The following is a 27,191-nucleotide window of genomic DNA, read 5'->3' as shown; positions in this document are numbered from 1 at the left end:
ATACAAAAAAGCTCTATTCTTTTAAACTATATTGAAATATTTTTATATTTATAGCTTGCATGACTATATTCACATTTATATTTTTAGTTTATATTTAAGCATTATATTAATCATGATATATAATATGTGTCCTATTCAAATAATAGAAATAAAGTATTTTTTAAATTATGTACCATATCTACTGCTACAACTTATTTTATCTTATATTTTTAATTTTATATTAGCCTTTAGCTATTTATGATCTGTTTCTATACTTAGATTTCTACCTTTATATTATTTGTATTTATCATTTTTGTACTAAAACCCCTGCTTTTGCCAAATAAAAAACAAAACCCCCCTTTATGTTAAACTGCTTTAAAAAACTTATAGTATATCAATATGGTGTAATATATAACAAATGACAGATATGATAAACATAAATACATTTATATCAATTTTATATCTATTTCCTATAATACACTATAATAAGATATATACAGTATTACTTGTATTATGGATCTTATATGCAGATATTGATTTCTGTTATTTTGTATTTTAAATAATTTAACAATTCTCTCTATATTTGAAAGATATTTATATATTTATACTTTGGTTGCGATTTTTTCTGGGTGTTTTCCGGGTCTTTTCTTGCCCTTCTTGGAATTGTTTTTCTGGGTTTTCTCTGGGTTTTTCTTGCCCATCTTGGGGGTTTTTTCTGGGTTTCTTCATGCCCATCCTCGGGGTTTTTTTCTGGGTTTTTTCTTGCCCGTCTTCAGGTTCTTTTCTGGGTTTTTTTCTTGCCCATCTTGTTGGGGTTTTTTTCTGGGTTTTTTCTTGCCCATCATCGTCTGTTTTACTGGGTTTTAAGCCAACATGGGTACATTCCATGTCAGTACATACAATATAACCCGGCTGAGGATTTTTTATTCTAACTTTAAGAATGAGTTGCAAAACCTGAAAAGCAAAAGTCATATACACAAGGTTAAATCCAGTCAGCATGTGCCCACACATGCAGAGACGAGCAGACACAGACAGACACAGCCACGTGCTCTCACACACACTGACACACTCTTGCCACTTACACGCTCGCTGCGGCCCTTACGTGAGACGCTGAAGAACGTGCTGTGACACGTCTTCTGGCTGCTGCTCCTTGAAGTAAATGGCAGATCCTGGGGAAATCAGCAGCCTTGGGGACCTGTGAGACAACAGGAAGGGTCAACGAGTGGCTATCTGACAGCTAGGACTTGTCCCCACTCTGGACCAATAAACTTTCTACCCAAAATCCCACAAAAGACAGATGAAGAGTAAAATTTCTGTAACTGTTCTACCTAACTGTGACTGCGTGCCAGGGCAGGGCAGCTCTGATCGTAAGTGGTACAATATAAGTACACACAATATAGGCTGAGGTAAACAGTGCAAGTGTAAACAGAGCGTAAGTACACACAATATAAGGTGACACACTTACATACAGTATAAACCAACACAGGTACACACAATATAAACCAATATAGGTACATCCAATGTAAGTACATATAGTATAAACCAACATAGGTACATACAGTATAAGTACGTACAGTATAAACCAGCATAGGTACACACAATAGAGGTACATACAACATAAGACAACATAGGCAGATACAATACAAGCCAGGACTTGAGATAACTCTCTGGAAGACGAATTCTTGAGCCCTGTACCCTTTGAGAAGATGGAACCTAAGGAACTGCTGCAGTCACCTCAGGAGGTGCACCTGAAAAAAAGTCAGGACAAAAGTCAAAGGGCTGCAGAATAACTTAAGTGCTCGGCTAAATTGGGCTGTAATCGGCTAAACTCGGCTATTGTCGGCTGCATTCGGCTGGATGCGCCTCTTCGGCGCGGCTCGGCTTTATTCGGCCGAACTCGGAGCCTCTCACTGCGCTCGGCGCCACTCGGCTTCATTCGGCCGAACTCGGAGCCGCTCTGTGCGCTCGGCGCGGCTCGGGTTCATTCAGCCGAACTCGGAGCCTCTCACTGCGCTCGGCGCCACTCGGCTTCATTCGGCCGAACTCGGAGCCGCTCTGTGCGCTCGGCGCGGCTCGGGTTCATTCAGCCGAACTCGGAGCCTCTCACTGCGCTCGGCGCCACTCGGCTTCATTCGGCCGAACTCGGAGCCGCTCTGTGCGCTCGGCGCGGCTCGGCTTCATTCGGCCGAACTCGGAGCCGCTCTGTGCGCTCGGCGCGGCTCGGCTCGCTTCGGCCGAACTCGGAGCCGCTCTCCATGCGTTCGGCGCGCCTCGGCTCGGCTCGGCTCCCTGAGGGCGGGCAAGCGGCGCCGCCTCACGTTAAACGCGCCCGGCTCGGGGCTCTCCTGCTGCCGCGTCCCGCGGGCGGCCCGCCCATCGCACGGACACGACCGGGAGCGCGGGGCGGCACAGGGGCTCATTAGGCGGTGACCGCACTCGCGCTAATTAGCGCGCACGAGAGCAGCGGGCTCGGTTCGCCTGAGCTCGGCTCCGTTCAGGCAGCCTCGCAAGCCTGGCCTCGGTTCGCTCGAGGCCGTCAGGTTCGGCCGGTCTCGCCTTGCTTCGGCTGAGCTCGTTCCATTCGGCCGAAGGAGGCGTCGTTCGCTCGTGTTTTCACAAATATCTTTCTCTATAGATTGTATATTTCTATATTTAGATTTATACTTCTATAATACTTCTATCTATTATTCCAAATAAAAACCCCGTCTCTAACCAAATAAATACAAAAAACAACCTTCTTTTAAACGAGATTGAAATATTTTTATACTTAGTATAATTATATTCCCATTCATATTTATAGTTTCTTTTGATGCAGTGTATTAATTATATATATGTAAAGTTCTAGAAATGTATTTAAATTATTATTTATATTATGTGTCATATCTACTGCTACAACTAATTTTTTCTTGTTTTTAAACTTGATATATATATCTGTATTTATTTATGATATATTCCTGTACTTAGATTTCTACATTTATATTGTTTGTATTTATAATTTTTACAATCAAAACCCTGCCTATTGACAAATAAAAAAACCCCCGCTTTATTTAGCTATTTAAAAAAATATTTTCATGATTACAATTTTCATGTTTATATTTGTAATTTATTCTATATTACATGAGAACACACCTGCTCCTGCACCCCAGTGGGGCTTCCTCTCCTGGGGGCCTTGGGGTGCCCCAACGGCATCAGAGCCCCGAGTCTTCACCCCCCTCTCCTCTATTTAGAAACTACACAGGAACTTTTTTCTGGAAACAAAGACATTACCTAAATCCTCTCCCCGTGTCCCAGACAGATAGATATTCAGTTATTAGTTGGCTGGGCAACAGTTTCTAAAATAGAATGATAAACAAGATGTGAACTTTTTAGCTACAAGCAAATAGGCAAATCTGAACAAGGTACCGATGGCCAGCCACTCAAGTTATTTTGAAGCAATTTTTTAAACAATAAAATACTGCTACCACAAAAATAAAGCAAAAAGCTAACTACTGGCTAAGAAAAAATTAACTTTTGACAACAACAACATTCCAACCACACAGGCTTTTTTCCCGATATCATACCTTATAACTACCTCTCTTGGGAATTCTCATCATGTATCCCAAAAGGAATAAATACCTTAGAGCGTCCTAAAGCAAAAAGTAGCACACATGAGCTCCTCACACTCCCGGCAGTGCACTGAGCTCCTCACACTCCAGCGCAGCGTGCACTGAGTCTGCAACAAATTCTGCTCAGTGAGGGTCTGCAAACAAAGGTTCAACTGATGAACTGAACTGATTTTGTAGGGATGTTTTCTAAGCACAGAAGCACAAAAAAGAACAAGCAGAAACAATTCTTAAATAAATCTGCAAGTTTTATTTAGCATATATGCGAGTGATTTCCACCCTGTGGCTTCTCACTTTGATTTGTCCGTAGGTTCAGGAAGATGACAATGCACACTCTGCCTTCCCTGAGCCCCCACGGCAGCTGAGCGCTGCTCCGTGTGCTCAGATCGTCAGGAGCTGGATTACACGTACCCGGACGGACTGGAACTGCTCTGCTGCAGATTCAGGAGACGACGGCAGAGAGGGGCTGGCCGAGGCGTCGTCCGAATTCCATTTCTGTGTGACGAGAAGCGGTTTGTTCCCAACAGCTGCAACATCCCCGGCTCGCTTCCGTGGTGAGTACCGATGGCGCACAAATGGCAGCCCGAGGAAATCGTGTTCTGGGCTCTAAGTGGCTGGGACAGGGTCTGATGTTTTGTTTTGCATCTGTATGACGATTAGTACGACAGGGCTCTGAGGGATGACATGGCAACACAGAATTAAAAACTCCTCGATAGGATTACATCGACGTCTAGGAAAAGACAAAAGCCTATCACCCTTCTGAAATCTGCTTTTAATCCAAAGCACACGGATTGTCACTATACTGCACCTTCCAGCTTTTCAAAGCAGCTTACTTCTGAAGACCAGGAAACATTGATTTCTACAGAAACAATGGGCAACCCCCAGGTTAATTTAAGCACTACCCTTTAATAGGGGATCTGCCAGCGTGCCAGTCCAGCTTCAAGTGCGCTTTATTTCAGTCTCACATCCCCACAAAATTCTTCTCACATCTTCCAACCCTGAAATCTTCTTTTTTCCCTAAGGCTTCTCATCATTAGCAATTTCCAAGTAACATGGTATTTTTACAACATTCAAAAATGTCATGCTGGACTGTGCTAGAGAGTAATCTGCAAATATAAGCTTAGTAAAGATTGAATTGACTTGTCCAGAGAAAAAACCTACAAGTGAACACCCACACCTGCCTACAAAGAGCTGACAAGCCCCTGGCAGCTACCACATCAAAGCACAGTGGATGTTTCTAATAGAGGGTAAGGATAACAATACCACCTTTTGTTCTCTCCAGCTTGTTTTCCCTGCAGTCATATTTTGCTTCTTATGATTGTTTTAGTCTCTGTATCTTTTTGGACAGCACCGAGCCTGACGACAAGGACACGAGAGTCTTTCCCTGCCGTAGGGAGAGAACCAGGAAAACAGTTAAAAAAAGAACAGGGTAGTTTGAAATTCATACTTCCAGTGAGAAGCAGCGCCTAACAAACAGAACAAAAGCAAACAAAGCACGATAGCTCCCTGGGGACAGAAGACTTATAAACCCTCCAGGATTTACGACCAACCCCTTCAGGACAGCAGCCAAGTGTCCCATGAGGTGGTGCTGCACCAAAGAACGATCTGACAGGTTCCAAAGAGCGAAATGCACAATATTTTGCAAAGCCGTGAAATCTTGCAAAATAACAAAAATACAATTGATATAAACTACAGGGCAAGAGTACAAGTGTTCGCTTTAAGAGCTGGAACCATGCAGGTGAGCACCTGATAACTGGATCCTCACCAGAGTTTGAACCCTTCGGTACACAGAAGGGTTTTCCCCAGAAATTTCACAGACTGAGATTTGATAGAAGTACACTTGCCAGATCCTCAGAAGCATCACCCATTCTCCAGGTGTCTGCAGAGAACTGCAAATGGCTCTCACGTAGTTTGAGCTGGTTCTCCAAGGTCTCAGGGTGAGTTTCACCAGATGCAACCAAATCGGGCGACTCCCAGTGGGACAGAAGGAACCCAAAGTTTGGGTAAGCAGAGCTGCAGCAAATACTGAGGAAACAAACATAACAGCGTAAAAAATAATAAACCATCCTTTTTTTTTCTCTTGCTTTTGTTTTTTTCTTATTCAGATCAGCATAGCAATTAAAGAGAAGGTGAAAAACTCACCATTACTGAACATTTCATCATCTGTAAGCCGAGCATCCTTAGCGTAGAGGACTCCAAAGTTAAAATTCACCGATCCCTGGGAAATAAAACCAAATATTGTATGATAAACAGTCAAACAGCAGACATAAAAATTTGTTTCCTCTAAGGACTTTCAGGTATGTATCTATCTTTGCATACATCCTACACATTAGAACATACACTTTATACCATCACCTAATACATAATATTTTACCTTTAAATTTTGATAGTATAGCATGAATTTTTAACTTAAATTGGCGATCTATTATTATTAAGTTGGTACTGAAAGTTATTTCTGCTGTCACGTTCAAAAAAACATTATTTTTTTTTTACTGTAATGAGGAATCGATTTCAAAGTCATCACAAGCCCATCAAAATACAAAGCTGTATTCACTGGACGGGTCTGTGAGCTAGAAGTAGTTAGGCTTGTACTTCCCTCTTGTGTTCCAGAACCGATAAATCCTGTCAACAAAACCAGGATCTTTAGCCCACTGCTGTGAAAGATTCTACAAGGATGATGGTTTGATTTGTGTTTACAAGTTTTGATTTCAAATGGCCAGTTCAATGGATAAAGACAGTTTAAGTAGTATTACGTTACTATTATTATTATTATTTCTATTATTATTTTTACTATTACTACTACTATTATTATCACCTGCTACTGGAAGAAACAAACCAGTCGTACCTATACTTAATTACTTTTATTTCCAGAAAATAATAAAGAAAAGGAACCAAACCAAAAAAAGTCACTTCCTACCTTTTATATCAAGGGAGGAAAAATTTCTCTTGGGCTCTTCTCCAATTTATCAAGACTCATAGCACTGAAAGGCAAACAAAACAGTGCTTTATAGAAGGGCAAGTGCACATTTCAAGGCTGAACCACCAACCGATTGCAGTGACAGCAGTTACAACATGAATCGTTCCGAGAGCCTCTGTTAAATGCAATGTTCTGTGGAACTGCCATTTCTTTCCCAAAATACTAACTTCCAACACTTCCTAAACGTATTTTGTATTTTAAAACAACAGAAGTTAGTGAGACACTGTGTGGAGGTCAGGTTTAAATTTATTTCCTTCTAAAGCACAGAGCTCTGTTCCATCACCCTTCACTTCGGCTCTGCACTGAATCACGGTGAGCATTTGAGGAGTGCTCAGTAACCAATTCTATTTCTCTCTTTTTCTAGTTCTCTCTATTCCTGAATAATTAAAGACAAGTCCAATGAAAAATGACAAGTTCAGCATCAAAGTCACACTTTTTCCCTTTGTCTGGTCAAGAACAGGCTCTAAATCCACTTAGTGCTGCCTGCAACGATTAAGACGTGCAAAACCATTTTTACATGTTTTATAGGTTTATCATAAAAGGCATGGAATGCAAGCTCTGAATTACAGGAAAAGGTACACAGTCAAATATCTAAAGGATCACTTATTTGTAAATGCATACCTTGACAGAGATCGCACTGAGAACGTTTCTGTGGGACTCTAAGGGAGACATATTTTCTGAGTACCCTGTAAACAAGAAAAGCTAGGATATATTACAGGACATACCCCCTTTTTCTACATATTCAAATAGGATTTTTAATAAAAACAACTCAGTTGAAAAAGAAAGAAGAAAACCAAGGTCATTTTACTCAGCTATATTTACTCCTGATTTAGAGAAAAAAAAAAAAGTCACGGGTGCTGCAAAGAAAAAAAAAGTGAACCATAAACGCCTACAGTACAATTTTAAAACAAGTGCTTGGATAAAAGAATCTCATGGAACGTGAAGTAGAAAAAAAGTGAAACCACTATCAGACCTGCCTATTTTCTCACCTTGGTACAAGAAAATCCTAAAAGCAGTATGCCTAAAACCGGTCATGGGATGTAACCAAGAACAATTTAGGCATTTGCTAATCTAGACAGAAACCTTTTCTGGATGCTAGTGTCAAATCACAAGTTTTGTCTTTCAGAAGCCCGACAATGCTGGAAAGCACTTTCCCTGGGGCTCGGGAGGGCAGGGGCAGAAGGGGATGAGTTTGCAGATCGCACCTGTGCCATCGGAAGGATACAGCCCGCCTGCTCCCTGCGCTGGGCATTCTCCCGGCCATCTCTGGCTTTACCGCTCAGCGCCGCTCCATCCGTTTGCATGGCAGAAAGAGCCTCGAGCACTAGCGCAGGCAGCAGCCCAGTCATTCCGGCGATATCGCAGCGCTCTCTGCTCGCAACGCCCAACACGCGGCGGAGCCGCCTCCGCCCGCAGCACCGGCAGCAGCCCGAGGGAGACGGCTGCAGCTCGGGGGCTGCTGCGCCTCCGCCAGCCTGAGGGCAGCCGCCCCACCGGGACCGCGGGAGCGCCCGGCGCCGCTCGCCCGGGGCGGCTCCTGCAGCTCCCGGCCCGCGGCAGCAAAGCACCGCCTCGCCCTCCGCCATCGCTACCGCTCAGTAAGGCCGAAGAACCGGGCCGACGCCCCTTCCGCGCTGCTCAGCTCCGTGCGGGCGGCCAGACGGAGGTTTCGCCCCTCCGGCGTCGCCGCCGCGGCGCCGGGAGCTGCCCGCGCACAGCCCCGCGCGGCCGCCTGGCACGCCAGCCACTCCGGTGCCGCGCCAGCCGTTGCGTCACACGCCTCGCCGGCAGCAGGGCCTGCCGGGAGTTGTAGTCTCGGGCTGACAGCCACTGCTCCGTCCTCCGCCACCGGGAGCTGCAGTCCCTCCCGGGCATCAAACGGGTCCTTCGCCCCTGGGCGGGGAAGGACCTGAGGCAGCAACGCTCCTCCCGAATGCCCTCTCTTTTTCGCTCCAACTCTTTTTTCTTTTTTCACTCTGCTTTTCACCCCTTCCCTTCCCTCTGGTGCTCCTGATTCCTTTCCTTTCCTTCCCTTTTCCTTTCCTTTTCTTCTGTTTCTGATCTTGGTTTTCCTTTCTAGCTTAAGAATAAAAAAGCAGCAGTAGAAACTTTCAGGCTACCTGGGAGTAAAAAAAACCTGCAAAACGAAAATGATGTAAAGAAAACTATTTATTCCCTGGGAGCCTGAAATTTTCTACTGCTGCACATGACATAGAGCTTTGATTTCTTCTTATAGATAGTTGATATTTTATACTTACTTTATACAGCGCCCCCTGTCGTGTGCCCCGGAGACCTGCAGGGAGAGCGCTGCGGCGTCCTTCGGTTCTGTTTCAAGAAACTCGGCTCAATTCGGCTTGCTTCGGCTCTTGGTCTAAACTCGTTTCAGTTCGGCTCTACGGCCGAACTCGGCACGGTTGGACGAAACTCGGTCACATTCGGCGCATTGTCTAAATGCGGCCAGTGTCGGCTACCCTCGGCTATCGATTGCAGTCGGCTATCCTCGGCTCTTGGTGTAAACTCGGCTGTTTTCGGCTACACTCGGCTCTTCGGCTCAAGTCGGCTCTGTTCGGCAACACTCGGCTCTTCGCCTCTTCCGAACAATTCGGCCCCGCTCGAAATATACCTATTTTTACATTGGAAGTATACATTTCTCTTAGGATTTTTCCTTCTCTAACACTTGCAGGATTCAAAATAAAACCCCTGCGTCCACCCATACATGCCAAATACAAACCCCTTTCATTTCAACTGTATTTCATTTTTTTTTTAATAATATTTTTCAAATTTAGATCCACATTTATATTTAAATTCTATACTGATGTGTGTTCGATTTTGCATTTCTATTTTCCGATTTATTTCTAAATTTATATTCGCTGTTAAAACTCTTCCTATTACTTCTATTTTTTTTCGTATTTTTATTCAGATCTTTATATATTTATTATATCTTTCTGTGTGAGGATTTTTACTTCTGTAGCACTTCCATTATTTAAAATAAAACCCCTGCCTCCACCCACGTTAAAGCCAAAAAGAAAACCCTTTCTTCTCAACTGTATTTCAATATTTTTTAAAATTCTGTTTTTCAGGTCCATATTCACATTTACATTTAAAATGTATACTTACGTATGCTGTTATTTGTATTCTCCATTACATCTCTTCCTATTATCTCTATTTACTTATATTTTGTGTTTATATATATATTTATATCTTGATTGTATATCTCAATATTGAGAAATATATACCAATAATATCTACATTCATGTCATTTAAAATAAAAACCCTGCCTCTAACCCAGTAAGAATAAAAAAACCCCCAACCCTTTCGTTCAAACAATATTTAAATAGGTTTTATCCTTATGTCTGATTTTTATATTCCTATTTGCATTTATAATGTACATTAATGTATATTGCTTACTTATACATTTATCTTTATCAATCTCAATTTGTAAATAAATTTATATTCTACATTACATCTGATGCGAGCAGTTATATATTTTTATACATATTTTTATACATTGATTACATATTTCTGCGTCAAGATTTTTACTGCTGTAACACCTATTTAAAATAAAACCCCTGCCTCTACTTAAATAAAAGCCAAAAAATTCCCTTTCTTTTAAACTATACTTACCTATTTTTATATTCCCATTTATAATTCATATTGCCGTATCATGTTATTTCTATTCTATACTACAACTCTTCATATTACTTACCTATATTTATAGTTCAATTTGTAGTCATAGTTTAGCAATCTCCCTTTATATATTTATTATCTATTTCTATCTTAAGATTCACATTTCTATAACACTTCTATTATTTAAAATAAAACTCCTGCCTCTAACCAAATAAAAACGACCGGATAAACCCTTCTGGCACGTTGAAACCATAGAGACGGCAGCTGGGAGGAATGGAAATAGTCTCCCCGTTCTTGAAACCATAGAGAGAAGGGACGGGACGACCGGGTAAACCCTTCTGGCACGTTGAAACCATAGAGACGGCAGCTGGGAGGACCAGAAATTGTCTCCGCCATCTTGTAACCATAGAGAGAAGGGACGGGACGACCGGATAAACCCTTCTGGCACGCTGAAACCATAGAGACGGCAGCTGGGAGGACCGGAAATTGTCTCCGCCATCTTGAAACCATAGAGAGAAAGGACGGGACGACCGGGTAAACCCTTCTGGCACGTTGAAACCATAGAGACGGCAGCTGGGAGGACCGGAAATTGTCTCCGCTATCTTGAAACCATAGAGGCGGGGGACGGAATTTATTACTAATTTTTTATATATCTGCATATAGTTGCAATACATTTCTATATTTGCATTTTTGTTTGGCTTGTGTTTCCATTTATATTCTCTATTCATATATCTGTATACATACACGATGCTCTATTAAAAAATAGAATAACTAATTGCAACATATAATGACTTATGTTCCATGTTAAATTTTAAAAATTGACCGAATATATAAAAATAACGTTGGCTCATTCCCATTTCTACACATCTATTTCTTTTGTTTCAATATAGTGAGAGTTATAATTGTATATTTAAAATCCAATTCCTAAATGAAATGACAGAACAAACAGCATCAAATTCCCACCAATATCTTCCAAAAACATCGAGACACCTCCAACAGCCAAACAAGCGTCAGAGAAAAAACAAAGAACACTCTTGTCAATAACAATTCTCATCACGACCGAAAAATGGAACCAAAACAAAAGAAAACCCTATAGAAACACACACAGCAAATTACAAAAGGTACTAAAAAAAAGTCAAACCAATCTTCTAACCTCCAGACAGTGCCACTCACCCTGAACGTTACTAAAAAAAAAAAAAAAAACCGACAAAATTCTACCTCTACGCTAACTCAAAGAATAAACAATCCTCCGTAAAACTAACTTTAAAAACCTGAACTAATTAACAAAATGGAAAACATCTCAACCGCTAAAAACTAAGAAATTAACTACCCTAGTAAAAAACAATTTAAAAACCCACCATATAAATACCCATGTTCCCAAAATGCCCCTGAGGAACAATACTCAAAGACATTAAAAGACAACAACAACAACAAAAAAGAAAATGAAGAAACCACCAACAAGAATAATCCCAAAAACCAAATAAGCCTAAATCTGCAACAAAAATATTATTCCCAACTGAATAAACCCATAGTGCCTCAAGCTATCAAAATAAAAATAACACCTAGAAACAAACACAAAGCCTAAAGACAAACGTAACCATAAACAATGTCTCCCAAATTACCCGCAGCCATAAAACATACACTACAATCAAACCAACCAAATAAATAAAAGCCCTGGAAGACGATAAACACACATGCAATTCTCGAGATTAAAAACCCGCTGCTATGAACGACACGACGCTACCTCAAAAGCCCACCGAAACAAACACTACCCGCTCACGCCAATAAAAGCCACCTCAACAGAATTAAAATCCGAACCGCTGCTTCGCGCTACGACCCGTAAAAACCATTGCGCGCCTTTCTAAACATAATACCCCGGCAAAAAAACCATATCCGACTACGAAACCCAATCCGAAACGAACCTTTATCATCCCCACCGGCACCGAGAACCGCAGCACTCAGGAAGAACCCCGTAGCCCTTAGCGTACCCCCGCTGCAAACCGAGCACAGCGATGCAATCAATGCCGAAAAAGCGCCTCCGAACCGCGGCACCGCCCCAGCACCGCGAGCAGCCGAAGCCCGCGCTCGCTGCCGGCCCCGGACGGAGCGCGGCTCCCGCCAGGAGACCGGCTCCTCCGGCGGCTCCTCCGGCACGCGGGGCCGGCGCCGGCCCGGAGAGCCGCGCCCGCTGCCCCTGCCCGGCGGGGCCGGCGCCGGGCCCGGGGGTGGCGGCGGCGCCCGAGCCCCGCGCCCGGAGCGGCCGGAGCGGCCGGCACCGCCCGGGCCGCCGCAGCAGCGCCCGCGCCGCCTCTGCCGCCCTTGGCCGGCCCGGCGCGGCTCCCTCGGCTCGCACCGGCGCGGCTCCGCCACCGCCGCCCTTGGCCGGCCCGGCCGCGCCAAATCCCCCGTGCGCCCCGGCAGCTGCCCGGGCCGTGCCAGCGCCGCTCCCGAGCGGCAACGTTCCGGCCCGGGCCGCGGCCACCACAAGCGCCCTCCCATGCAGCGGCACGGCCCCATTGCAGCCCTGCAAACGCTGCCACAGCTGCAGCTTCCCGCAACCGAACCCCGAAACTGACGCCGCAGGCGGGGCTCGCCTCCCTTCAACAAGGGCCAAGAAGTGTCCTCTCCCCTTCAGGTTCGTCCCCTACGAGAGCACAAAAGAAGGGGCGCTCCTCAAATGAAAGCCTTCGACTGATGGCAAAGGGCCATTTCCACCTCCATTCAAACCCTTGAAAAGGAGGGACACCACGGCTGCCCCCTCCATTTAAACCCTAGGGTGATGAAAATGGGGTGGCTGCCTTCAAACCAAACCCACAACACCACAAGAATACTTTTCCCATTCCCCTTCAAATAGAACGCAGGGATTCCCTGTCACCCCCGGGATACCCCCAACAGCCTGGAAAAGGCAGCTTTTCCTGCAATCAACGCCCTTAAAACCACAAGTGAAGAGGGATCCCCTCAGTTCAAACGCAGACAATAAAAGAAGAGGAGCTGCTTCCTTCTCCTTAATCCCTTTCGTCCTCATAAGCTCCATTTCTGCTCCTGGGGAAGCGGGGAGGGACTGGCAAGATGAAATTGCAAAGGGGAAGGACAAAATTCCCCGCTCCAAACCCACACGGGCTCACCTGTTCGGCTGCTGCTCCTCGGCACAAAGATTCGTCCCTCGGCACCTCCTTTAAGCGATGCTTGGACGTATCCAAGCGCGAATCCGGGTGCTCCCGCCGACCCTGGGAGAAGCTCTCGCAGTCCTTCCGTGAGACAGCGCCGGGAGCGCCCCATAAAGCCCTCCACTCAGCAGCTCCGTGCAAAAGGGAGCTGAGGCAGAGCCTCCCCTTAAAACAGCCTCGCCCCGGCAGGAGCCGGCCCCTCACCATCCTCACACTCACACCTGGGCTGCTCCGAGCCCCTCATCATCCTCACACTCACACCTGGGCTGCTCCGAGCCCCTCATCATCCTCACACTCACACCTGGGCTGCTCCGAGCCCCCATCATATATTTGTCATATTTATATTCGCTTTTAGATTTAGAATTTATATTACTGTATAATATTTTTTATATTGTATATTACATCTCTTCATGTTACTAACATAGATTTCTATTTCTATTTCTTTTTAAATTCATAGTTTAGTATTACATCTTTAGATTTTTATTACATATTTCTCTATGCCGATTTAGATTTCTATAGTACTTATATTATTTAAAATAAAACCCCTGCCTCTAAGGAAAGAAAAACCATAGACACCCCTTTATTTAAACCACACTTAAAATTTTAAAAATAATTTTGTTTGTCGTAATTCTATTCACATTTACATTTGTAATTTTCTTTTATTATATTTATAGATATCTTATAGATTGGAGAGAATACCTTTTTATATAATAATAGATATATTCTTTTTACACAATATATTTCTTTTACGTATATTTACATATATTAAATATTTCTGGATATCGATATATATAGGATATAATTGGATTTCTATTTTTATACCTTTTATGAAATCTCCAGCCTATACCCCAATAAAAGCCAAACAATCCCCAATTTTTTTAAACTGTATTTAAACATCAATCCTGTCACGGCTGCATTGCACAGCAGTGCCCCGAGCTAATCTGACACTTGTTCATCTCCCGTACCTGAGACTGAACCCGCTCACCTTGATCGCACCTGGCAGAACCATTTTCGTACCTTTTCCTGGCATTGCTTGGGTTTTTTCTTGCATTTTTGTGGCCTTTACTGCCTCTCTTTCTTGCCTTCTTTCTTGGGGCTTTTCCTCCCTTTTTCCTTGACTTTTTCTGGCATTTCTTTTCTTCGTTTCTTCTTGCCCATCTTGGGGGTTTTTTCTGGGTTTTTTCTTGCGCATCTCGAAGTCTTTATCCTTTTTTTTTTCTTTTTTTCGTCTTTTTTTTTCTTTTTTTCGTCTTTTTTTTTTTTTTTTCCCTGTCTTTCTCCTTGCCCTCCTTCGTTTTTTTCCTTTGGCCTGCCTGCCTTCCTTCCTTCCTGCCTTCCTATCCTTCTTTCTTTCTTTCTTCCTTTCAGTTCCTTTCCTTATTTTCTTGTTTTCCTTTTCTTTCTTTCTTTCCCTGTATGTCTAATCTTGGTTTTCCTTTCTAGCTTTAGAATAAAAAAGCAGCAGTAGAAACTTTCAGGCTACCTGGCAGTAAAACAAACCTGCAAAACGAAAATGATGTAAAGAAAACTATTTACTCCCTGGCAGCCTGAAATTTTCTACTGCTGCATATGACATAGAGCTTTTATTCCTTCTTATAGATAGTTGATATTTTATACTTACTTTATACAGCGCCCTTTGCCGTGTGCGCCGGAGACCTGCAGGGAGAGCGCTGCGGCGTCGTTCGGTTCTGTTTAATGAAACTCGGCTCAATTCGGCTTGGTTCGGCTCTTGGTCTAAACTCGTTTCAGTTCGGCTCTTCGGCCGAACTCGGCACGCTTGGGCTAAAGTCGGTCACATTCGGCGCATTGTCTAAATGCGGCCAGTGTCGGCTACCCCGGGCTATCGATTGCAGTCGGCTATCCTCGGCTCTTGGTGTAAACTCGGCTGTTTTCGGCTACACACGGCTCTTCGGGTAAACTCGGCTCTTTTCGGCCACACTCGGCTCTTCGGGTAAACTCGGCTGTTTTCGGCTACACTCGTCTCTTCGGGTACACTCGGCTGTTTTCGGCTTCACTCGGCTCTTCGGCTCAAGTCGGCTGTTTTCGGCCACACTCGGCTCTTCGGGTACACTTGGCTGTTTTCGGCCACACTCGGATCTTCGTATCAAGTCGGCTCTTTTCGGAACAATTCGGCCCGGCTCGGCTTGCTGAGGGCGGGAGAGCGGGCATGAGAGGACCCCGGCGCAGACAGGCCAGGTTTACCCAGATGCCTTCCGCCAACCCGCAGAAATACGCCCGCCCGCGGCGCCGCTGAACCCACAGCATGTATCGGATACGCTTGAAACGCCACAGAAAAATCCGTCGGGCCGCCATGACGTCGGTGTTCCATGCAGGCAGTTCACTTACACCCACCGGGGTCCTCCACTTCCCCGCCATCTCGAGAAGGTCAACGAAAAGTCCGAGACACCCGCGACACGCCGCTCCCAGCATGGCGGCCTCTCGCCTGCCTGCCGGCGCACGGCTGCAGTACCGCGCTCTGCCCACAAGGCGGCAGCACTGCCGCCCGCCCCAGCCGGGGGCGCAGCGCGCCTCGGGGCTGCGGGCAGCGAAGGCGGCAAAAAAGAACAGGGGCGACCCCAGCCAAAAACTGCTCTGAAATAAATGCCAAAAACCTGTCTTTTACCCGACCAGAACCAAACAAACCGCCTTGGTTTAAAATCCTATTAAAATCAATTTGAAATTCCTATTTTTCGTATTTATATTCACATGCCTATTTGTAGTGCACACTGATGTAGCATGTAATTTATAAAATATATTCTGTGTATTCCTACTGTTTATATTTATTTATATTTTGTGGTTTTAAAAATATCTTTCTATATTTATTGTATATTTCTATGTTAAAAGCATGATAGAAATGTAATTTTAATTATTTAAAATAAAAATCCCATACTAACTAAACAAATACAAAAAAGCTCTATTCTTTTAAACTATATTGAAATATTTTTATATTTATAGCTTGCATGACTATATTCACATTTATATTTTTAGTTTATATTTAAGCATTATATTAATCATGATATATAATATGTGTCCTATTCAAATAATAGAAATAAAGTATTTTTTAAATTATGTACCATATCTACTGCTACAACTTATTTTATCTTATATTTTTAATTTTATATTAGCCTGTAGCTATTTATGATCTGTTTCTATACTTAGATTTCTACCTTTATATTATTTGTATTTATCATTTTTGTACTAAAACCCCTGCTTTTGCCAAATAAAAAACAAAACCCCCCTTTATGTTAAACTGCTTTAAAAAACTTATAGTATATCAATATGGTGTAATATATAACAAATGACAGATATGATAAACATAAATACATTTATATCAATTTTATATCTATTTCCTATAATACACTATAATAAGATATATACAGTATTACTTGTATTATGGATCTTATATGCAGATATTGATTTCTGTTATTTTGTATTTTAAATAATTTAACAATTCTCTCTATATTTGAAAGATATTTATATATTTATACTTTGGTTGCGATTTTTTCTGGGTGTTTTCCGGGTCTTTTCTTGCCCTTCTTGGAATTGTTTTTCTGGGTTTTCTCTGGGTTTTTCTTGCCCATCTTGGGGGTTTTTTCTGGGTTTCTTCATGCCCATCCTCGGGGTTTTTTTCTGGGTTTTTTCTTGCCCGTCTTCAGGTTCTTTTCTGGGTTTTTTTCTTGCCCATCTTGTTGGGGTTTTTTTCTGGGTTTTTTCTTGCCCATCATCGTCTGTTTTACTGGGTTTTAAGCCAACATGGGTACATTCCATGTCAGTACATACAATATAACCCGGCTGAGGATTTTTTATTCTAACTTTAAGAATGAGTTGCAAAACCTGAAAAGCAAAAGTCATATACACAAGGTTAAATCCAGTCAGCATGTGCCCACACATGCAGAGACGAGCAGACACAGACAGACACAGCCACGTGCTCTCACACACACTGACACACTCTTGCCACTTACACGCTCGCTGCGGCCCTTACGTGAGACGCTGAAGAACGTGCTGTGACACGTCTTCTGGCTGCTGCTCCTTGAAGTAAATGGCAGATCCTGGGGAAATCAGCAGCCTCGGGGACCTGTGAGACAACAGGAAGGGTCAACGAGTGGTTATCTGACAGCTAGGACTTGTCCCCACTCTGGACCCATAAACTTTCTACCCAAAATCCCACAAAAGACAGATGAAGAGTAAAATTTCTGTAACTGTTCTACCTAACTGTGACTGCGTGCCAGGGCAGGGCAGCTCTGATCGTAAGTGGTACAATATAAGTACACACAATATAGGCTGAGGTAAACAGTGCAAGTGTAAACAGAGCGTAAGTACACACAATATAAGGTGACACACTTACATACAGTATAAACCAACACAGGTACACACAATATAAACCAATATAGGTACATCCAATGTAAGTACATATAGTATAAACCAACATAGGTACATACAGTATAAGTACGTACAGTATAAGCCAGCATAGGTACACACAATAGAGGTACATACAACATAAGCCAACATAGGCAGATACAATACAAGCCAGGACTTGAGATAACTCTCTGGAAGACGAATTCTTGAGCCCTGTACCCTTTGAGAAGATGGAACCTAAGGAACTGCTGCAGTCACCTCAGGAGGTGCACCTGAAAAAAAGTCAGGACAAAAGTCAAAGGGCTGCAGAATAACTTAAGTGCTCGGCTAAATTGGGCTGTAATCGGCTAAACTCGGCTATTGTCGGCTGCATTCGGCTGGATGCGCCTCTTCGGCGCGGCTCGGCTTTATTCAGCCGAACTCGGAGCCTCTCACTGCGCTCGGCGCCACTCGGCTTCATTCGGCCGAACTCGGAGCCGCTCTGTGCGCTCGGCGCGGCTCGCTTCGGCCGAACTCGGAGCCGCTCTGTGCGCTCGGCGCGGCTCGGCTCGCTACGGCCGAACTCGGAGCCGCTCTGTGCGCTCGGCGCGGCTCGACTCGCTTCGGGCGAATTCGGAGCCGCTCTGTGCCTCCGGCGCGCCTCGGCTCGGGTCGGCTCCCTGAGGGCGGGCAAGCGGCGCCGCCTCACGTTAAACGCGCCCGGCTCGGGGCTCTCCTGCTGCCGCGTCCCGCGGGCGGCCCGCCCATCGCACGGACACGACCGGGAGCGCGGGGCGGCACAGGGGCTCATTAGGCGGTGACCGCACTCGCGCTAATTAGCGCGCACGAGAGCAGCGGGCTCGGTTCGCCTGAGCTCGGCTCCGTTCAGGCAGCCTCGCAAGCCTGGCCTCGGTTCGCTCGAGGCCGTCAGGTTCGGCCGGTCCCGCCTTGCTTCGGCTGAGCTCGTTCCATTCGGCCGAAGGAGGCGTCGTTCGCTCGTGTTTTTACAAATATCTTTCTCTATAGATTGTATATTTCTATATTTAGATTTATACTTCTATAATACTTCTATTATTCCAAATAAAAACCCCGTCTCTAACCAAATAAATACAAAAAAACAACCTTTTTTTAAACGAGATTGAAATATTTTTATACTTAGTATAATTATATTCCCATTCATATTTATAGTTTCTTTTGATGCATTATATTAATAATTAGATCTAATATATTTAAAATTCTAGAAATGTATTTAAATTATTATTTATATTATATGTCATATCTACTGCTACAACTAATTTTTTCTTGTTTTTAAACTTTATATATATATCTGTATTTATTTATGATATATTCCTGTACTTAGATTTCTACATTTATATTGTTTGTATTTATGATTTTTATAATCAAAACCCTGCCTATTGACAAATAAAAAAACCCCGCTTTATTTAGCTATTTTAAAAAATATTTTCATGATTATAATTTTCATGTTTATATTTATAATTTATCCTAGATTACATGAGAACACACCTGCTCCTGCACCCCAGTGGGGCTTCCTCTCCTGGGGACCTTGGGGTGCCCCAACGGCATCAGAGCCCCGAGTCTTCACCCCCCTCTCCTCTATTTAGAAACTACACAGGAACTTTTTTCTGGAAACAAAGACATTACCTAAATCCTGTCCCCGTGTCCCAGACAGATAGATGTTCAGTTATTAGTTGGCTGGGCAGTAGTTTCTTAAATAGAATGATAAAGAAGACGTGAACATTTTAGCTACAAGCAAATAGGCAAATCTGAACAAGGTACCGATGGCCAGCCACTCAAGTAATTTTGAAGCAATTTTTTAAACAATAAAATACTGCTACCACAAAAATAAAGCAAAAAGCTAACTACTGGCTAAGAAAAAATTAACTTTTGACAACAACAACATTCCAACCACACAGGCTTTTTTCCCGATATCATACCTTATAACTACCTCTCTTGGGAATTCTCATCATGTATCCCAAAAGGAATAAATACCTTAGAGCGTCCTAAAGCAAAAAGTAGCACACATGAGCTCCTCACACTCCCGGCAGTGCACTGAGCTCCTCACACTCCAGCGCAGCGTGCACTGAGTCTGCAACAAATTCTGCTCAGTGAGGGTCTGCAAACAAAGGTTCAACTGATGAACTGAACTGATTTTGTAGGGATGTTTTCTAAGCACAGAAGCACAAAAAAGAACAAGCAGAAACAATTCTTAAATAAATCTGCAAGTTTTATTTAGCATATATGCGACTCATTTCCACCCTGTGGCTTCTCACTTTGATTGGTCTGTAGGTTCAGGAAGATGACAATGCACACTCTGCCTTCCCTGAGCCCCCACGGCAGCTGAGCGCTGCTCCGTGTGCTCAGATCGTCAGGAGCTGGATTACACGTACCCGGACGGACTGCAACTGCTCTGCTGCAGATTCAGGAGACGACGGCACAGAGGGGCTGGCCGAGGCGTCGTCCGAATTCCATTTCTGTGTGACGAGAAGCGGTTTGTTCCCAACAGCTGCAACATCCCCGGCTCGCTTCCGTGGTGAGTACCGATGGCGCACAAATGGCAGCCCGAGGAAATCGTGTTCTGGGCTCCAAGTGGCTGGGACAGGGTCTGATGTTTTGTTTTGTATCTGTATGACGATTAGTACGACAGGGCTCTGAGGGATGACATGGCAACACAGAATTAAAAACTCCTCGATAGAATTACATCGACGTCTAGGAAAAGACAAAAGCCTATCACCCTTCTGAAATCTACTTTTAATCCAAAGCACACGGATTGTCACTATACTGCACCTTCCAGCTTTTCAAAGCAGCTTACTTCTGAAGACCAGGAAACATTGATTTCTACAGAAACAATGGGCAACCCCCAGGTTAATTTAAGCACTACTCTTTAATAGGGGATCTGCCAGCGTGCCAGTCCAGCTTCAAGTGCACTTTATTTCAGTCTAACATCCCCACAAAATTCTTCTCACATCTTCCAACCCTGAAATCTTCTTTTTTCCCTAAGGCTTCTCATCATTAGCAATTTCCAAGTAACATGGTATTTTTACAACATTCAAAAATGTCATGCTGGACTGTGCTAGAGAGTAATCTGCAAATATAAGCTTAGCAAAGATTGAATTGACTTGTCCAGAGAAAAAACCTACAAGTGAACACCTACACCTGCCTACAAAGAGCTGACAAGCCCCTGGCAGCTACCACATCAAAGCACAGTGGATGTTTCTAATAGAGGGTAAGGATAACAATACCACCTTTTGTTCTCTCCAGCTTGTTTTCCCTGCAGTCATATTTTGCTTCTTAGGATTGTTTTAGTCTCTGTATCTTTTTGGACAGCACCGAGCCTGACGACAAGGATACGAGAGTCTTTCCCTGCCGTAGGGAGAGAACCAGGAAAACAGTTAAAAAAAGAACAGGGTAGTTTGAAATTCATACTTCCAGTGAGAAGCAGCGCCTAACAAACAGAACAAAAGCAAACAAAGCACGATAGCTCCCTGGGGACAGAAGACTTATAAACCCTCCAGGATTTACGACCAACCCCTTCAGGACAGCAGCCAAGTGTCCCATGAGGTGGTGCTGCACCAAAGAACGATCTGACAGGTTCCAAAGAGTCAAATGCACAATATTTTGCAAAGCCGTAAAATCTTGCAAAATAACAAAAATACAATAGATATAAACTACAGGGCAAGAGTACAAGTGTTCGCTTTAAGAGCTGGAACCATCCAGGTGAGCACCTGATAACTGGATCCTCACCAGAGTTTGAACCCTTCGGTACACAGAAGGGTTTTCCCCAGAAATTTCACAGACTGAGTTTTGATAGAAGTACACTTGCCAGATCCTCAGAAGCATCACCCATTCTCCAGGTGTCTGCAGAGAGCTGCAAATGGCTCTCACGTAGTTTGAGCTGGTTCTCCAAGGTCTCAGGGTGAATTTCACCAGATGCAACCAAATCGGGCGACTCCCAGTGGGACAGAAGGAACCCAAAGTTTGGGTAAGCAGAGCTGCAGCAAATACTGAGGAAACAAACATAACAGCGTAAAAAATAATAAACCATCCTTTTTTTTTCTCTTGCTTTTGTTTTTTTCTTATTCAGATCAGCATAGCAACTAAAGAGAAGGTGAAAAACTCACCATTACTGAACATTTCATCATCTGTAAGCCGAGCATCCTTAGCACAGAGGACTCCAAAGTTAAAATTCACCGATCCCTGGGAAATAAAACCAAATATTGTATGATAAACAGTCAAACAGCAGACATAAAAATTTGTTTCCTCTAAGGACTTTCAGGTATGTATGTATCTTTGCATACATCCTACACATTAGAACATACACTTTATACCATCACCTAATACATAATATTTTACCTTTAAATTTTGATAGTATAGCATGAATTTTTAACTTAAATTGGCGATCTATTATTATTAAGTTGGTACTGAAAGTTATTTCTGCTGTCACGTTCAAAAAAACATTATTTTTTTTTTTTACTGTAATGAGCAATTGATTTCAAAGTCATCACAAGCCCATCAAAATACAAAGCTGTATTCACTGGGCGGGTCTGTGAGCTAGAAGTAGTTAGGCTTGTACTTCCCTCTTGTTCTTCCAGAACCGATAAATCCTGTCAACAAAACCAGGATCTTTAGCCCACTGCTGTGAAAGATTCTACAAGGATGATGGTTTGATTTGTGTTTACAAGTTTTGATTTGAAATGGCCAGTTCAATGGATAAAGACAGTTTAAGTACTATTACGTTACTATTATTATTATTTCTATTATTATTTTTACTATTACTACTACTATTATTATCACCTGCTACTGGAAGAAACAAACCAGTCGTACCTATACTTAATTACTTTTATTTCCAGAAAATAATAAAGAAAAGGAACCAAACCAAAAAAAGTCACTTCCTACCTTTTATATCAAGGGAGGAAAAATTTCTCTTGGGCTCTTCTCCAATTTATCAAGACTCATAGCACTGAAAGGCAAACAAAACAGTGCTTTATAGAAGGGCAAGTGCACATTTCAAGGCTGAACCACCAACCGATTGCAGTGACAGCAGTTACAACATGAATCGTTCCGAGAGCCTCTGTTAAATGCAATGTTCTGTGGAACTGCCATTTCTTTCCCAAAATACTAACTTCCAACACTTCCTAAACGTATTTGGTATTTTAAAACAACAGAAGTTAGTGAGACACTGTGTGGAGGTCAGGTTTAAATTTATTTCCTTCTAAAGCACAGAGCTCTGTTCCATCACCCTTCACTTCGGCTCTGCACTGAATCACGGTGAGCATTTGAGGAGTGCTCAATAACCAATTCTATTTCTCTCTTTTTCTAGTTCTCTCTATTCCTAAATAATTAAAGACAAGTCCTATGAAAAATTACAAGTTCAGCATCAAAGTCACACTTTTTCCCTTTGTCTGGTCAAGAACAGGCTCTAAATTCACTTAGTGCTGCCTGCAACGATTAAGACGTGCAAAACCATTTTTACATGTTTTATAGGTTTATCATAAAAGCCACGGAACGCAAGCTCTGAATTACAGGAAAAGGTACACAGTCAAATATCTAAAGGGATCACTTATTTGTAAATGCATACCTTGACAGAGATCGCACTGAGAACGTTTCTGTGGGACTCTAAGGGAGACATATTTTCTGAGTACCCTGTAAACAAGAAAAGCTAGGATATATTACAGGACATACCCACTTTTTCTACATATTCAAATAGGATTTTTAATAAAAACAACTCAGTTGAAAAAGAAAGAAGAAAACCAAGGTCATTTTACTCAGCTATATTTACTCCTGATTTAGAGAAAAAAAAAAGTCACGGGTGCTGCAAAGAAAAAAAAAAGTGAACCATAAACGCCTACAGTACAATTTTAAAACAAGTGCTTGGATAAAAGAATCTCATGGAACGTGAAGTAGAAAAAAAGTGAAACCACTATCAGACCTGCCTATTTTCTCACCTTGGTACAAGAAAATCCTAAAAGCAGTATAAAGTCACTGCCTAAAACCGGTCATGGGATGTAACCAAGAACAATTTAGGCATTTGCTAATCTAGACAGAAACCTTTTCTGGATGCTAGTGTCAAATCACAAGTTTTGTCTTTCAGAAGCCCGACAATGCTGGAAAGCACTTTCCCTGGGGCTGGGGAGGGCAGGGGCAGAAGGGGATGAGTTTGCAGATCGCACCTGTGCCATCGGAAGGATACAGCCCGCCTGCTCCCTGCGCTGGGCATTCTCCCGGCCATCTCTGGCTTTACCGCTCAGCGCCGCTCCATCCGTTTGCATGGCAGAAAGAGCCTCGAGCACTAGCGCAGGCAGCAGCCCAGTCATTCCGGCGATATCGCAGCGCTCTCTGCTCGCAACGCCCAACACGCGGCGGAGCCGCCTCCGCCCGCAGCACCGGCAGCAGCCCGAGGGAGACGGCTGCAGCTCGGGGGCTGCTGCGCCTCCGCCAGCCTGAGGGCAGCCGCCCCACCGGGACCGCGGGAGCGCCCGGCGCCGCTCGCCCGGGGCGGCTCCTGCAGCTCCCGGCCCGCGGCAGCAAAGCACCGCCTCGCCCTCCGCCATCGCTACCGCTCAGTAAGGCCGAAGAACCGGGCCGACGCCCCTTCCGCGCTGCTCAGCTCCGTGCGGGCGGCCAGACGGAGGCTTCGCCCCTCCGGCGTCGCCGCCGCAGCGCCGTCCCGCGCGGCACTGAGAGCGGGAGCCGGGAGCTGCCCGCGCACAGCCCCGCGCGGCCGCCTGGCACGCCAGCCACTCCGGTGCCGCGCCAGCCGTTGCGTCACACGCCTCGCCGGCAGCAGGGCCTGCCGGGAGTTGTAGTCTCGGGCTGACAGCCACTGCTCCGTCCTCCGCCACCGGGAGCTGCAGTCCCTCCCGGGCATCAAACGGGTCCTTCGCCCCAGGGCGGGGAAGGACCTGAGGCAGCAACGCTCCTCCCGAATGCCCTCTCTTTTTCGCTCCAACTCTTTTTTCTTTTTTCACTCTGCTTTTCACCCCTTCCCTTCCCTTCCCTCTGGTGCTCCTGATTCCTTTCCTTTCCTTCCCTTTTCCTTTCCTTTTCTTCTGTTTCTGATCTTGGTTTTCCTTTCTAGCTTAAGAATAAAAAAGCAGCAGTAGAAACTTTCAGGCTACCTGGGAGTAAAAAAAACCTGCAAAACGAAAATGATGTAAAGAAAACTATTTATTCCCTGGGAGCCTGAAATTTTCTACTGCTGCACATGACATAGAGCTTTTATTTCTTCTTATAGATAGTTGATATTTTATACTTACTTTATACAGCGCCCCCTGCCGTGTGATCCGGAGACCTGCAGGGAGAGCGCTGCGGCGTCCTTCGGTTCTGTTTCAAGAAACTCGGCTCAATTCGGCTTGCTTCGGCTCTTGGTCTAAACTCGTTTCAGTTCGGCTCTACGGCCGAACTCGGCACGGTTGGACGAAACTCGGTCACATTCGGCGCATTGTCTAAATGCGGCCAGTGTCGGCTACCCTCGGCTATCGATTGCAGTCGGCTATCATCGGCTCTTGGTGTAAACTCGGATGTTTTCGGCCACACTCGGCTCTTCGGCTCAAGTCGGCTCTGTGCGGCCACACTCGGCTCTTCGGCTCAAGTCGCCTCTTTTCGGCAACACTCGGCTCTTCGCCTCTTCCGAACAATTCGGCCCCGCTCGAAATATACCTATTTTTACATTGGAAGTATACATTTCTCTTAGGATTTTTCCTTCTCTAACACTTGCAGGATTCAAAATAAAACCCCTGCGTCCACCCATACATGCCAAATACAAACCCCTTTCATTTCAACTGTATTTCATTTTTTTAAAATAATATTTTTCAAATTTAGATCCACATTTATATTTAAATTCTATACTGATGTGTGTTCGATTTTGCATTTCTATTTTCCGATTTATTTATAAATTTATATTCTATGTTACAACTCTTCCTATTACTTCTATTTTTTTTCGTATTTTTATTCAGATCTTTATATATTTATTATATCTTTCTGTGTGAGGATTTTTACTTCTGTAGCACTTCCATTATTTAAAATAAAACCCCTGCCTCCACCCACGTTAAAGCCAAAAAGAAAACCCTTTCTTCTCAACTGTATTTCAATATTTTTTAAAATTCTGTTTTTCAGGTCCATATTCACATTTACATTTAAAATGTATACTTACGTATGCTGTTATTTGTATTCTCCATTACATCTCTTCCTATTATCTCTATTTACTTATATTTTGTGTTTATATATATATTTATATCTTGATTGTATATCTCAATATTGAGAAATATATACCAATAATATCTACATTCATATCATTTAAAATAAAAACCCTGCCTCTAACCCAGTAAGAATAAAAAAAACCCCAACCCTTTAGTTCAAACAATATTTAAATAGGTTTTATCCTTATGTCTGATTTTTATATTCCTATTTGCATTTATAATGTACATTAATGTATATTGCTTACTTATACATTTATCTTTATCAATCTCAATTTGTAAATAAATTTATATTCTACATTACATCTGATGCGAGCAGTTATATATTTTTATACATATTTTTATACATTGATTACATATTTCTGCGTCAAGATTTTTACTGCTGTAACACCTATTTAAAATAAAACCCCTGCCTCTACTTAAATAAAAGCCAAAAAATTCCCTTTCTTTTAAACTATACTTACCTATTTTTATATTTATATTCCCATTTATAATTTATATTGCCGTATCATGTTATTTATATTCTATACTACAACTCTTCATATTACTTACTATATTTATAGTTCAATTTGTAGTCATAGTTTAGCAATCTCCCTTTATATATTTATTATCTATTTCTATATTAAGATTCACATTTCTATAACACTTCTATTATTTAAAATAAAACTCCTGCCTCTAACCAAATAAAAACGACCGGATAAACCCTTCTGGCACGTTGAAACCATAGAGACGGCAGCTGGGAGGAATGGAAATAGTCTCCGCCTTCTTGAAACCATAGAGAGAAGGGACGGGACGACCGGATAAACCCTTCTGGCACGTTGAAACCATAGAGGCGGCAGCTGGGAGGACCGAAAATTGCCTCCGCCATCCCTAAACCATAGAGAGAAGGGACGGGACGACCGGATAAACCCTTCTGGCACGTTGAAACCATAGAGACGGCAGCTGGGAGGACCGGAAATTGTCTCCGCCATCTTGAAACCATAGAGAGAAGGGACGGGACGACCGGATAAACCCTTCTGGCACATTGAAACCATAGAGACGGGAGCTGGGAGGACCGGAAATTGTCTCCGCCATGTTGAAACCATAGAGACGGTGGACGGGACGACCGGAAATCTCTTCTGGCATATTGAAACCATAGAGACGGCGGCTGGGAGGACTGAAAATTCTCACCGCCATCTTGAAACCATAGAGACGGGGGCTGGGAGGACCGAAAATCCCCTCTGGCACATAATTATCATAGAGATGGCGGCCTGGAGGACCTGGAGTTGTACCCCCCCTCACGGCCGCATTC

General features: G+C 43.5%; 2 long non-coding RNA genes across 2 annotated transcripts; both read right to left on the bottom strand.

The window, feature by feature from the left end:
• Positions 1-6,524: 6,524 nt before the first annotated feature.
• LOC141729454 (uncharacterized) lies at positions 6,525-20,420 on the bottom strand. The gene is made up of 6 exons (XR_012580968.1): positions 20,096-20,420; positions 17,335-19,821; positions 14,974-17,186; positions 8,817-9,181; positions 7,180-7,244; positions 6,525-6,562 (listed from the first exon to the last, which is right to left on the bottom strand). It is a non-coding gene; the product is annotated as an uncharacterized LOC141729454 (long non-coding RNA).
• A 2,180-nt stretch (positions 20,421-22,600) lies between these two features.
• LOC141729271 (uncharacterized) lies at positions 22,601-24,536 on the bottom strand. The gene is made up of 3 exons (XR_012580649.1): positions 23,876-24,536; positions 23,284-23,348; positions 22,601-22,665 (listed from the first exon to the last, which is right to left on the bottom strand). It is a non-coding gene; the product is annotated as an uncharacterized LOC141729271 (long non-coding RNA).
• Between the last annotated feature and the right edge of the window lie 2,655 nt (positions 24,537-27,191).

The sequence above is a fragment of the Zonotrichia albicollis genome, chromosome 6 (assembly GCF_047830755.1).
Source record: "Zonotrichia albicollis isolate bZonAlb1 chromosome 6, bZonAlb1.hap1, whole genome shotgun sequence".
Lineage (NCBI taxonomy): Eukaryota > Metazoa > Chordata > Aves > Passeriformes > Passerellidae > Zonotrichia > Zonotrichia albicollis.
Note: the sequence above shows the minus strand (reverse complement) of the source record. Positions and strands in the feature narration are given on the sequence as shown.